This window comes from Rhipicephalus microplus, chromosome 3 (assembly GCF_043290135.1).
Source record: "Rhipicephalus microplus isolate Deutch F79 chromosome 3, USDA_Rmic, whole genome shotgun sequence".
In the NCBI taxonomy this organism is placed as follows: domain Eukaryota; kingdom Metazoa; phylum Arthropoda; class Arachnida; order Ixodida; family Ixodidae; genus Rhipicephalus; species Rhipicephalus microplus.
In genome coordinates this window covers 61,546,729-61,560,660 of record NC_134702.1, presented here as the reverse complement: position 1 = coordinate 61,560,660, position 13,932 = coordinate 61,546,729, and the positions used below count along the sequence as shown (strand labels likewise).

Below are 13,932 nucleotides of genomic sequence, written 5' to 3'. Positions count from 1 at the left end.
CAAAGAGCGAGAACTTCTTGGATGTATGACACATACGATTCAGTTGGCGACTGGACACGGGTAGCCAGCTCCTGTCGTGCAGCTGCGTGGCGACCGGTCGGGTCCCCAAAGATGTCACGTAGCTTCTCCTTGAACGTGTCCCAGCTGGTGAGTTCGGACTCATTTGTCTCGTACCAGACACGCGGGGTTCCGTCCAAGTAGAAGAGAACATTAGCGAGCATCATGGTAGGGTCCCAGCGGTGAGTTTGACTGACCCGTTCATAAAGGCGAAGCCATTTGTCGACGTCGAGGCCAGGTTGCGCAGAAAATGTCCCGGGATCACGGGGTGTTTGGACGGCGACAAAGGTTGTCGGAGAAGCCGCAGATGGTGAAGCGGACGCGTTGTCACTGAAAGCCATGGCGGGAAGCTGGAGGATGCGGCCACTGCGGAGCTGCGTGGTGAGGACGGGGATCGTTCCACCTCCACCAAATATGTTACGTGAGTAACGAGACAAAGTATTGCGAATATATTCGAAAAATATATTTGCAAGAGCGGTTGCAGCACTGGCCAGTCTGGCTCCGAGCTCGAGCAGCCAGCGACCCTCATCTTCTTCGTCGGGCGCACACGCGCATTCGCACTATGGTTTGTGGCAGCCTACAGGTAGCAATATCTTCAAACATAACAAGCCAGAAAATTGCAAAATTCACCAGATAATTTGATGTGGCTCTGTTTGAATAAGTGAGGTTTTGCCCAGACTGTGCTTTGATTTCCGCAACTGTAACATATTTCAAAAGTATTATCACCCACGGGACGGCTTAAAGCTCTCCCATAGTAGAGTATCTAGTACTCTAAATTGTTACCCACTTTTTCTAAACACACAAACAAGGGACGGCTTTCAGCTCTCCCATAGCAGAGTACCGTGTACTCTAAATCGTTAAAGGGCCACTCACCAGGCCCCATACCGAATATAGTTATATGGTGGAGGTTGTTGGGTGTCCGATGAGAAACGTTTTGTTACAAAAATTTTTCGAATCGGTTCATTACGAGCGGAGATAACAGGTTTTTCGAAGCGGCGCGAAATGAGGGTGAGAGGAGGCGATCTCGAAACCCTTGCCGCTCCTCCGCGTAGGCTTCGCAAGCCAAATATCTTTCCCACACTCTGCGGCATGACCATAGAGAAAGAAGAAGACAAGAGCGGACACTCCGCAAAACAGAAACAGAAACAGATACAGAAAGCTTGCGCTCAGTGCAGACGCTATGGAAGCAATATTGTCAACACCAGAATTTACTCACTTAAGATTTCCATGGAAAAGTCATTGGTGTCCTACAAAACAGTTGGAAACCATAATAACCAGATTTCGATGTCGTGTCCCCCCGTTAAATTTCTATTCACATAGGGCTGGTCTGGCGATATCACCACTATGCAACTTTTGTTCAGAATTGGAAACAATAGAGCACTATTTTTTATCATGTCGCCGATACAAATTGCTTAGGAAAACATTCTTAGCCCTCCCATTCGCTAGCCTGCGGCTGAACTTATCTACAGAAAACATACTTTCCTTCGGTGCTTACGATCTGGGCTTCAGCCACGAGAACGTTTTCTACGCAGTTTGCAAGTACCTGAATGAAAGTAAAAGAATTAAGCTTTTAATTGCGTGATTATTAATCATGCAAAAAAATAATAATAATTCCAACGAACACAAGAGCATTGTTTAACTATCCTGATTCTTATTTAAGGTAATGAATAGTTGTCTTATCTGCACGAGTGACAAGCAACTATTGCACTCCATTCATTCTGACTAGGGTGTCTTTATTTTTTTTTCATTCTTTTTTCTGGTGGGTGGTTTCGATATTTAAAAAAAAACTTACCTAATTAAGTCATCGATTCTTGGCCAATCCCCCTGAGTGGGTACGAGCCATGTCTGTGGATTCATCATCATCATCATCATCATCATCACTCCGCAAAACCTGGCCTCAGGAAGTGCGTCACGACTACGTAACAAACTAGTGCTCCCACCAAACGTCAGAGGGCGCAAGCGCAAAAAAAACACAGTTATAATCAATGCAACAGAATTGTTTTCACAAATAATAATTACACGCCCAAATTTGGTATGTTCTTTATACATAAAAACGATTTATTCAACACACCTTACGCGATTATTTTTCTTCAGCCGTACTGTCATAAACACCATCTACCCAGCGACAAGCCCATGCATGACTGACGGCGAGAAGCTTTCGTCGCTTTCGTCAACGTCGGCTGCGTCGGCGTTTTCAAGCGTGAGATAACAGGTGAGGCACGTTTTCAAGCGAAGCTTGTTGAATGACGTGTTGTTGGTCTTGTTGGGTCATTTTTTCAGAAAACGGTTACGCCTGCGCGAAAAAGACACCATGCAACAAACATAGAAAGATGCACACACACACGTTGCGCTTCGTGTGTGCGAGTTTGTTTCTTACGTGGCGTCTCATTCACGCAGTTGTAACCTTTTTCTGAAGCTTGTAAGGACAGGGAGGTTCGCTAAAAAGAAAGTTTGTGGCTCTATGTGGCGGTTAGACGGGAACATTGTGCAACGTATGCAGTATAGCAAAGGCGGCACGGCGTCAAGCCGAGGCGACGCGTGCTGCGTCTGCCATGGACGCGAGCGTCTGTAGGCTGAGCATAGCTGGGCAGCTAGGTCATAGGCTCGGTGGCTCGGTGCAAAGTATTGAGAATCGTTCGCTGGGCCTCGCATGCTTCACGACGCGTTTCCCGAAGGCTCGGAACACGAATAATTCTTGGTGTGCCGGAGGCAAATCTGGACTAGCCAAGTGGCCATCATCTTCGTTTCTTCGCTTACCTTGTGCCACTAGTGCAAGCTGCCCACAAATTTTTTTGACGTTTCCAATATAATTTTACCGCACAAATTTCAACTACGATTTTTCTTACCAATGTACTGCTGATAATGCGTACGCACGAAGGTGTTCTAAAGTTTCCAGGCCGCGATACCATTGCATTACAAGGGATAGCGGGCTGGAAACTTCTGAAGATCTTTGTTCGTGGTCTTGACGTATATCTTTGTAAGTCAGAGTTTTATGGGTCAGAGATGTATCACTGGTTTTGTATTGTGCATCGATTAGCTAATTATTCAAAGGGGTTTGCTGGTACACTTATGACGTGCACATATCTTTTTCGTAATTTGACAGCGAAGCATCCACTTACTAACATTTTCAGACCGCGCTGATGCCATGCCGTCCGGCGGTCTAAGCTACGGCAGTTACTGCTGTGTATCGTGGTGCTTCAACAATGGCAGAACCCACAAGAAGCCTGGGACGAGTTTCTTCCGCGTACCACGGGACGGCAGGTGTGTTAAAGCTTTTGTATGGTTTGCATATCTGTAGGCTTACTGTTCGTACTTGCTAAGTGAGGGTAACAATAAAGAATCACTATTCAAGCACTTCCCCTTTCAGCTGATAGTTCATTGCCAATGCAGGATGAAAGCATGGATGCAGTATGCTAAAAACGTACAGGGTTTGTAGCGACCATTTTACTGCTCAAAGTTTCATGGACCCTGGGCACACAAGGCTTACAAGAATGGCTGTTCCCAGTGTGCAACCAGCTACACCATGTAAGTGATTGACTGAAACTCAAATATGTGCAATAGCAGCCACTTGTATTGAATCAGTGGCGACAGTTAACCGCGAAGATCTTTGTAGCCGATGGAGAAACCTCACTATAGAAGTAACACTTGGAAAGTCTTAAATTTTGTGAATTGTGGGCTGTTACCCTCCTAACAGCAGCTTCACATTTCTGTCGTTTTTTGATGCTCTTGACCTGCGTAACTTGTTTTGAAAGACTTTAAAGGGCTATTTCACGTTATCTTCAAGCCTGAGTGCACATGTACATATACCTTTCATCGGTGAAAGCTGGCACTGTTGATAATTCCAAAAATCACAAATTACTTGTTTCCTAGCTGGTGCCTTCCCTTTTCTTCCACGTTCGACCAATTTATGCGCTTGAAAGAGCTGTTTAAGTTTCCCCATGCTACAAGCTTTGTAACCTGTACCAACTGCACATATATGCACGTTCTCCGAGCGTCGCCTCAAATAGTGACTGTGACATGACTGCAGAAGCTGCACTGCAAGGTGCGGATGAGCTTCAGTTTGTGTTATTTTAAGCCTCTTACTGACACATTGTCGTAATTTCATTTCTTCAGGACCTGCGGTAGAGGCTTCAAAAAGCGGCTCCCACACATTGAGGTGCCCCGATGAACAGGGTGCGTTCAGTGTCGCGATTTCTTTTTTTTTTACCCAAATTGACAGTTGACCAAATCTCTGCAGGTGGCAGCTCCCTTGTAGCTGGTGAAAGAATTTCTGCTGATTTCGTCTTGCCGGAGAAAACCTTAACCAGTCGTTCAGCTGTCACAAAAGGAACTTGTGTGGCCGGTAAGTTGTATGTTCACTTCAACACCAGAGTGGATTGATATAGAGACTTCCGCAGGCCGCTCGCAAGATTGTTCCGACAGCACTGTCCGAGGCACTGAACAAGCTTCACAAGACCCTCCAGAAGACGTCTCCGCCAACAGCTCCACGCCTGAGTGCCTTAGAGAAAATGGTGACTATGCTTTTATTGCAGCAGTTTTTAATGTGCTATTTTATGTTTAGGACATTCTGAGGAAACTATCCTCAAAAGGACACTACGTGTGCACTTACAAAATGTAAGGGTGGGCTCTCAGTGATTTTCATTTTTTTTTGTGCATTGTCAACATTGTGAATGGTTTGTTTTTAGGTAGTGGAATCGAAAACTTTGTACAACAGAAAATTGTGCACCTTGGGTCTGAAAGAGCGAGGAAAGTGCTCGTATGGGATTAGTTGTTCTTCGCTTTTACATCAATTTTTTTGTTTATTGCAGTGCGTTCCTGTGTGCCAGCGACAATGTCTCCATCAATGAAGTACACGCAAACCATTAAACATCTGCAAGCCAAAGTAGCAGCACAGCGGAAAACTATCAAAAGACTGCAGAGACAGCCTCACCAAGCACCGTCATCGACTTCGAAGGCCCTTGAAGTTATCCGACCGCACGTCACCGAGGAGGTTTTTAAACTTCTTTCTGCACATGTTCGCTTGTGGCCCAAACGCAAGGGCAAGCGGTTTCCCGCGTGGTTCAAGAAATTCGCTCTTCACTTAAACTTCCGAGGTCCGCGAGCATACCGATTTCTGGCTCCATATTTTTCTTTGCCCTCCCGGCGTTCATTAAGGAGGTGGCTAGCTAATGTAAAGATGACTCCAGGCATAATTCCAGGAATCCTTTCTTCCATTGCAACAAATACTCAAGCTTGGAATGAACGGGACCGAGTGTGCGCTTTAGTTTTCGACGAAATAGCACTCAAAAAGAATTTGTACTATGATGCTTCAAGAGACGTTGTCCAGGGTTTTACAGATGATGGCACTCATCGCACTTCAACCATCGCTGATCGAGCACTGGTTTTTCTTCTTGTTGGTGTTTCGAGAAAGTGGGTTCAACCGGTTGCTTTTACTATAGGGCACACATCAACACCATTATCTGTTATGCATAACTTGCTGGTGTCACTCATTTTGGAGCTTAGGAGCATTAATATTGCAGTAAAAGCAGTCATTTGTGACCAGGGCAGTTCAAATGTAAGTCTCGCTAACCAACTAAGAGTGACTGTAGCAAAGCCTTTTTTTTTGAAGTTAATGGTGAGCGGGTATATTACATTTTTGATGTTCCGCATTTAATTAAAACAACGCGCAATAATGTCCAAGCACACAAGGTATACATTGGGGATGACATCGTTAACTGGTCGCACATTGTAAGCCTTTACCAATCCTCACATGAGTTGCGGTTGCGATTGGCTCCAAAGTTGACTGAACGGCACGTTCATCAGAAACCTTTTTCTAATATGAAGGTCAGCAGAGCAACTCAGGTCCTCAGTGCATCAGTTTCGATTGCTATCACGGCAATGGTGTATGCGAAGGTGCTGCCTGCCTCGGCCATCACTACAGCTCAATTTTGTGATCGTATGGACAGGATTTTCGATGCCTTGAACAGCTCGAGTAAAAAAAGAACTTCGCAAAAGCTGCGGCATGCAATCATGAAAAATGATTCAGAGCTGATTGACTTCCTCCGAGGCCAGCTTCCCTGGATTGCATCATGGCAGTTTGTTGGCAGACGTCAACCACAAACCATCGTAGGTTGGCAAATTACAATTCAGGCAATTTGTCAACTATGGGACGACCTCTCCAAAAATTACAATTTTGAATACCTGTTAACACGCAGGCTTCAACAGGATCCTCTGGAGAACATATTTGGCCACATTAGGCAAAAACAGGGTTGCAACACCAACCCCAATGTAGCACAATTTATTTGTGGCCTGAAGCACATCTGCATAAGAAAACTCTTCAAGCTGTCAGAATACGGAAATGTCGAGGATGATGAATGTGACCTCCTCCAGGAGCAGCTCTCGCCATTCTCCCTCACCAGTGCGTCTCTCGTGGATAATGAGGAATGTGCACAGCCACAGCCTGACAACTTTCCCGCTCTAGACGATCTCTCTGAACTTGCGACAAACATTCACTCCCATATTATCGATGACTCCGCTGCATATTATGTAGCTGGTTTTCTCATCAAACACTTTCTTCGGAATGCATGTGACGGTTGCAGTTGCCCACAGTTACTGAAAGACGACAGTGAGACGCTTAAGGGTACCCACCAGTATTTCACAATGCTCAAAGCATACCACGTCCCCAGCAAACTTTTTGGGAATCTCACTGTGCCATCAGAAGCAGCTTTTGCATACGTACAACAACTTGAATCTCACTTTCTTGCCATAATTGAAGCCACTGCACATCACCTGAAAGTGTGCGATGTTTTCTATCACCATCTGTCAAGTGTTGGCGATTTTCGTTTCTGCTCTGCTGGGTGTCGCGCTAAGTTTCTGAAAATGTTTTGCCGGGTTCTTTTATGTTGGCATGTGCGTTTTGTGAACCGAAACTTAGACAGGGTTAGGTTCCAGTCTTCAATCTCGGGCATACAGCTTGACAAGTTCAAAGGTTAGCAATTAGCGGCGGGTTTACACTAAAGTATTCGAGTTGAGCCGAATCCTGCAATAGCTTTGTTATGTTATTACTTCGTTACAGCAGACTTCGTTATGGTCTTATGTGCTTATATTCAGTTCAACTGGACTAACCACTCCTTCGTTGCATTCATTGTTTTGGTTACCCGCTATGAGGAGTACGAACACTGTGTATTCGCTCGAAGTGATTTGCATAACCTTAAAAAGAATGTTGGGTATCCTGTCTGTATTTTTGTAGCAAATACGGGCGAACTGTACACTTTACTGTGGGTCGCTTGGTCACTGTGTATGCTTTATCTCTCCAGCTCAAGTAATATATCGATAACAAAACCGCTTGTTGAAATGTCTTCGAGCGGGTAAGGAACACAGTATGAAGTGGGCCCGGTTCATGTTATCACGCTTTTCGTATTTTAGCTTCTCATCAACCTCCTCATCTTGCCCATCAAAATTTTCAAAAGAATACCCAAACTTGTAGCGTTTGATGGGGCTGCGGACGCTGCCATTTTATTTTTATATAGCTTGTGAGTGATAACGTACAATGTAGAGCCTTTGTGAAAAATAATGAGCCAAAGTGGTTTCCTTCTGCTATTTATTAGCCCTGTAATACCGCTCTCGTAGCACCAATTAAAGTCCACAATTCTGGATAAAGTGATGACTACAATCTATTTTAGCTCGCAAGTGTCACAGCAACACCCAGACGCAAATCACTTGGGATCTTAAGTTTTTGATGAAGGCGACGCATAACAAAAGCCACAAGACTTGCCAGTGTTGTAGCATAAAGTTTGTCTTTCACGTAGTGAGCAAGCTGCAAAGCCCTACCTTTCTGAGGACAAGCAGGCATCAAGTCTGCTTTTTTTCATTTTGGACTAGCTGTTCTTAAGCACAGCCAGCACACTGCACCTTTGCCTTTCTGCTATATTGTGTCGTGTGTTTTCTGTGCGCTGTTTTTTTCTATGCATTATTTCAGTTAAGCCCAGGCGTGATTCGCGACTTCATTGCTGTGTATATGTCACTTATTCCTTCTTCATCAGCATTTTGCGCTGTGTTTTTGCCATAGATCCTTACTTACCCACTGGCCCGGTGTGTCATACTTCACCAGCTTCTCGGCTTCTGCCAACTCTAGCGATGTGTGCATTGTCTGTGTTCTCTCTGTATTTGTTACAATTTATTTGTAAGGCGAGATGCATTTGTTGTGTACCTTTGTCATATTGTGCTTTTTATATTCTCAGACTCTACCTTGCCTTTGAATAAAACATTGCGGATACTCTGTCTCTTTGACTGATATATACATTGATCACTTGTTCCAAAAGAAAAACACAAGCGCGATGAATAAAACCGTAGTGAATTATCATTACCTGCATCTCTTTTTATTATAACTTAATCGAAATAAAAATTACGTCACGACCGATTCGCACGAACCACTGAACAAAACAAAACAGGGAATCGCTAAATCAAAACGACCTACAAAAACTATCCATTTGGGCGATGAATAGTGGTCTGAAATCATGAACTTTCGTCATAGCCAAACGTCGGTTATGCAAAGTAATTCAAAATTTGAGCCAGTGAAACTGGAAGCGCACGCCACTTGCTCTCATCAACCACTAGGTGTGCTAGAGTCGATTGGGCCGCTGGGGTCTACGGGAGTGTCCACTCTTCACCTTTTTTTATTTCTCTATGGCATGACCAAGAGGTGACGTGCGCATGACGTGCCCGAACAAGCCCAGCCCCCGTGCATGCGAGTGGCGTTGCTTTGTTGACCAGCGTTATTTTGTGGTCTTCTGCATGTTTCTGCGGGATGTGCACGCGAGCGGCGTTGCTTTGTTGACCAGCGTTATTTTGTGGTCTTCTGCATGTTTCTGCGGGATTGTTTGGAAACTCTGGCGTAGACGCGGTAAAGTAGATGAGCACAATGAGAGCGCAAATGCGTAGGAGCGTTCCACGGCGGTCGTCTCCTCAATGCGCTGACCGTGGGGACCCGAACGCATGTGAAACGCTGGTACATTAGCCCCGCATCTCGTAGCATTTCACGGGAAAAAAATGTAAGAAATACGCGCACAATTTTTCATTGCGGCTCATTATTTATTTCAAGTTTTATTATTCTCTTAAAGAAACAAATACATAAACTACGCAGGATGTGCTAAATAACTTTTGTCATGTCACGTGGTATACTGTTGACAACGTCAGAGCAGAGTCGTCTACGTAGAGGACCAACGTCACTGCATTGCCGTGTACGTAGGGCCATTCCTACGCCTACGTCATGCCCTCATTCTCTACGCGTGCACCGGTAGAGGGGAGGGGGAGCAGCTTTCATATTGATATTTGACCCATTTTCGCGGTGCATAGCGTTGCAAATTTTGGCAGACGTGATCATGAACGCCTCGTCTACGCATTGCGCTCGTCAGCTCTAAATTGTCAAACCTGGTGAGTGGCCCTTTAAGCACTTTTTTTGCGGAAATAAATACAGAAAACAGCAAGTTGAGGTTTGACTACGAGTCACGACTGTGTGTGCACCTCGCGCCACGAACTTGAAACTACATCCCAGTGCAACATCATCATTTCTTGCTTAAGGAAGTCGTTATTTTGTGATTATTCGGAAACATTCTAGAAGGGCACTTCGCAGGTACACTTTATTCGGCAGCATATGGCGGGTTCGTACTTTTCGATGATGCTCTGGAAAGGCCAGCATTCGTTCGGAAACTCTCAAGTTCAAGTGATCACCTGTAGGGGACGAAAAAATCAACCGCGGTGCGTTTTTGCTTCAAACACCCAGAGTGGATCTACTAACCTCTCTCAACAATCGCGCTATTGCACTTTCTTGTAGGGGCGCCGTCGTCGGGGCAAAAGTTTTAATTTTAAAATGATCAAATACTACATCTTTGCGTACCGCTACACATAAGAACAACTTATTTTTCTAGTAAGTAGTTTTTCCTAAACATCTGCTGCGTCATCAGTTTTTTTGTAATAGTTTTTGCTCCAGGTGACTCGAGGTCAGTAGCAGCCTATTGACGTATACTATCCTCATTTGAAAATTTGCGGCGGTCACCTTTTCTTCCTCCGTGGTGGTGGCCAACGGTTGCGACGGCAGGTAACGGCTCGCGGTACGTTCGGATGTGTCTCGGACTGTTTCGTTTCCCTGTAAATATTTTGAGCCTCTGCCAATCGACACATTCTTTCTCGTTCTATATATTTTGACTCGTTCAAATGTTTTCGCGAAGGGAATTCGAGTGACTTCCGGGGCACGAAGCGACCGTTGAAGCTTTCATCGGATGAACACCCGTTGCAAGCCCGGGCCGGTGAGTAAAAACCATTTCAGTTTTTCGAGGACGGTTGCTTGTAGGGCTAGTTGGTTCATTTCAACATATGTAGTTTTTTTGCCAGTGACTGCGTAGGCGTCACATGGTGGCAGCGCATTGCAGTATTAAATTTTTAAATTGTCGAATGTCTCAATCTGTAACCGAAAAAACGCGCGTTACTTGCGGCGTGGCTTCATGTGCGAACGAGTCGCTGATTCAATAGTTAGTTTTGAAATTCTATCACCAGGTAACACCAACCAGGTCATTGCGATAGAAGAAGGAAAATAAATCACTGTCGCCTCGCATGTGTCTTCCTAACTAGCCCACATATTAGTGCAAAAAGCTACTAGTTAATAGTTTACTGCAGTCGCGATTGAGAAACATCACATAATTATGGGTTCGGTTTTGCTATAGTGTGACAAAAAAAGTGTCACATAAATGAGAAATACTTCTTTTTCTGCCACAGCCTCTTGGCCCACCTGACATGGAAGCAGCTGTGTACAATGGGCAAGGAACCTGCTACATGACATGCCTTGTGAAGAAGCAGCCCTGAGTGATACACGTGTTATGAGGTACCACTACATATATGTGTAAAATACTGCTGTTTATTAATTAACTGAGTTTATTTGTTTACTTTGGAAAATTTCATGCATTGATTATACATTGATTTCATGCATTGATATCTGGTGATGTTACTTGTTTTTCCAGATTGCCATGCGATGACAGGATGACTACACCCGAATGTCCACTATGCAAGCTCGTTGAAACCTCTGAATGTCCACTACAATAGGTCATATCGAACCTCGCACATGTAGTGCTGTATTTGTGAATGCTTCACCGCGCATATCGTGAAGACGTGCTTTAGATTGGCTACAAGCATTGGCTGCCTGCCGTGCCATGGAATCTACACTTCAATAATGTTGAAACTGTAACACTATTAGTTAGATTGTGTGGTACTGCTGAGCTCAACAACACACTGTTTGATCCCAGCCACTGTGGCCATATTTCGATGGCGGTGAAACTCTAAGACGCTTGTGTGCTTAAGGATTTGTTCGATTCGCCTGCACCACATGATCCATTTTACAAAATGCTGCACCTTGCCATTCGTTTCAGTGGCGCTGTAATAGCATCTTCTCAATCTTGCCATTCATTTCAAAATGCGCCGGAGAGGTACAGCAACAAAACTATTTCATGACTTTCCCGTACCTTCTGCTCTGACGGCGCTGGTTTGGTGCAGCCGCTCACACAGCTTAGCAAACAACGTAGCATTAGACGTAGGTGCTGAACCCACCTCTACAAATGCGGCGTGTTTTTGCCATGTTTGCACCTCAATAAATTAAGCGAACAAAAATAAGGATTCAACCTTGTCGGTACCTTGTCCTTCACTTGTGAGGCCGCACTGCTGAACTCCTGCCGCACAAGTTCTTAACTTCTCGTGCACAGTTGTGAACCAGTTTGGATTGGTTCAGGTGAACTGAACTGACCCTTAAAAGATGGAAGCTTGAAAATATGAAAAATATGTTAACACAAAGTGTCAAAGCAAATGTTCCGACAAGCAGTATTGTCTCCTGTGAGGCTACAATGTCATTTGTTCGAACCCCTGGAAGCCAGAATCAATCTAAATTTGCCCACTACTGTACGACTCACGATCACTTCATAGTTGGCATGTGAATCGTCAGAAATTTTTAATTGCACTACATATTGAACACCCCCACAGTGATGGGCATTAACAGGCTTTCCGACATTTAGTTGTGCCTTGTGACAGTTACGAACAACACCCAGAACTGTTATGTCTTAATTAACTGTGTTTAGCTCATACAAGTTTACAAGATGTGCCAAAGCTCATAAGGCTTCACTCAATTGCTTTAGATTTGCACATATGTTCAAGGGGCTCCAAAAATAATAAATCATAAAGGTGATGAGCACTTGCAGCACAGCTTCCTCAAAGACGTAAATGCTGTCCTGAAGAGCAAGATTGTGTTCATTGCATGTGGTAATTTTTTTTTGCAGAAAAACGTCCCAGATTTCTTTGAGCACATCTGCTTCTGTTTAAATTAAGTTGTTATAACTATAGTGTCTACCACTACGAAGTCGAATTCTGTGCACTACGTTCATGAAAAAGATCTAGAAAATCGCACAGGTAGTTGAAATATACATGATCTTCACTTATCCACAGCCACACTGCAAGATAGTACGTATTTCAAGTCCTAACCTCTAAAAATAGCAGGAAGAAAACAACTTCAGCTTTCAAGCACAAGTATACTGAAAAAGTAAACACAATAACAAGTGTGTAATAAATGTGACCTTTATTGATCCAGTATTCGGACAGAATCACATCGTGTACCACCAATTGATTTCAGCAGTGCTTGCTTGCAAACGAGTGCTCTAGTTTTATAGATATGTCTATGCAAAAAAGGGATTGTGCTCAGAGCTGAGCAGATAGTGTGAAGTAAGAACACCAACAAAGATGTACAGACAACAAAATTGTACAATGCATGCCTGAAGCTTATTTTCTTAGAATTGGGCCTTTTCGATATGTAAGCACACACCTCATAAGTGTCTCTTTAGCATACATGTTCGCTTCATGCTCAGCAGACTGGTCATTACCTGCGACGAGAAATTCTAGCTGTGGTAACTGTGTAACTTAACTCTAACAATAAATGTAGCAAGCCTGAAATATTTTTAGGCTCAAACCCTAAATACAAAATACCTATGATATGGGCTCACGGCTGAGAATTAAAACTAGTGCGTACCCTCTCGACACGACGCGACATTGCACAATTGTGAAGTGCTCAACGTAGCAGTACAGAGCGAGAAAGATCCAGAAATGCACGCATCCGCAATTGATTATTTAACAAATTTAGCAAAACTACATTGCTCTCACTGCACGAGCTATCTATCGGCAATGTACAAGTTTCCTTCACTAATTCACATCATGCATTCACTTCGCTTCAAGATCAACACTACGGGGAAAGCGTTGCATCTGACGGCAGAATCTGACCCTTGTCCTGAAGCGACGCTATTAAACTCGAGCGCCACAACACAATGAGAGCGACATTCATTCAGCGATATCGATGTTCAGTTATATGCATATGCTTGTTAGCTTTCAAGAGGGTTGAAAGCTTTCGATATGTATGAGTGACTCGTTTTGTTCGGACCCAACCGCATATATTGATTGTACCGGCTTGGACACTCGCAATAAACGATGCAAACCTTACTTGAGGGACGTTGTTTTTGCCAGTCGAAGCCAACTAAGTCACCTGGCGATAATTACAGACGCAAAACGCGATTTAGCAACGAAAAAAAAACAGAGGAAGCGAGCAGCGCGGACCAGCCACTGGCTCCCCCACCTACAAAAAAAAAACTGCGTCCGTTTATTGATGATGATAGTACTACCAGCGCTGTTTCGCCTCGCGGTATTGCAGTTCAGTACGCCACCGCTACGTATTTGCGTGTTGTTTTGATACAATGGCCCAAAGGTACAGTTTCCGTTCTCTATCTGGTACCTTCTTAGTTTTAGAAAGGTTTAGTGAGCGTTGAGCCGCAGTGCCATTAATACAATGAACTAGTATATACCATGAACTCGAGGTGG

The 13,932-nt window shown here is 44.2% G+C and overlaps 2 long non-coding RNA genes across 2 annotated transcripts; both read left to right on the top strand.

The window, feature by feature from the left end:
* Positions 1-4,063: 4,063 nt before the first annotated feature.
* On the top strand, positions 4,064-5,402 carry LOC142803753 (uncharacterized). Its single transcript, XR_012894263.1, has 3 exons — positions 4,064-4,230; positions 4,295-4,568; positions 4,866-5,402. It is a non-coding gene; the product is annotated as an uncharacterized LOC142803753 (long non-coding RNA).
* Positions 5,403-9,935: 4,533 nt separating this feature from the next.
* LOC142803188 (uncharacterized) lies at positions 9,936-11,742 on the top strand. Its single transcript, XR_012894007.1, has 3 exons — positions 9,936-10,340; positions 10,807-10,912; positions 11,049-11,742. It is a non-coding gene; the product is annotated as an uncharacterized LOC142803188 (long non-coding RNA).
* Positions 11,743-13,932: the final 2,190 nt, after the last annotated feature.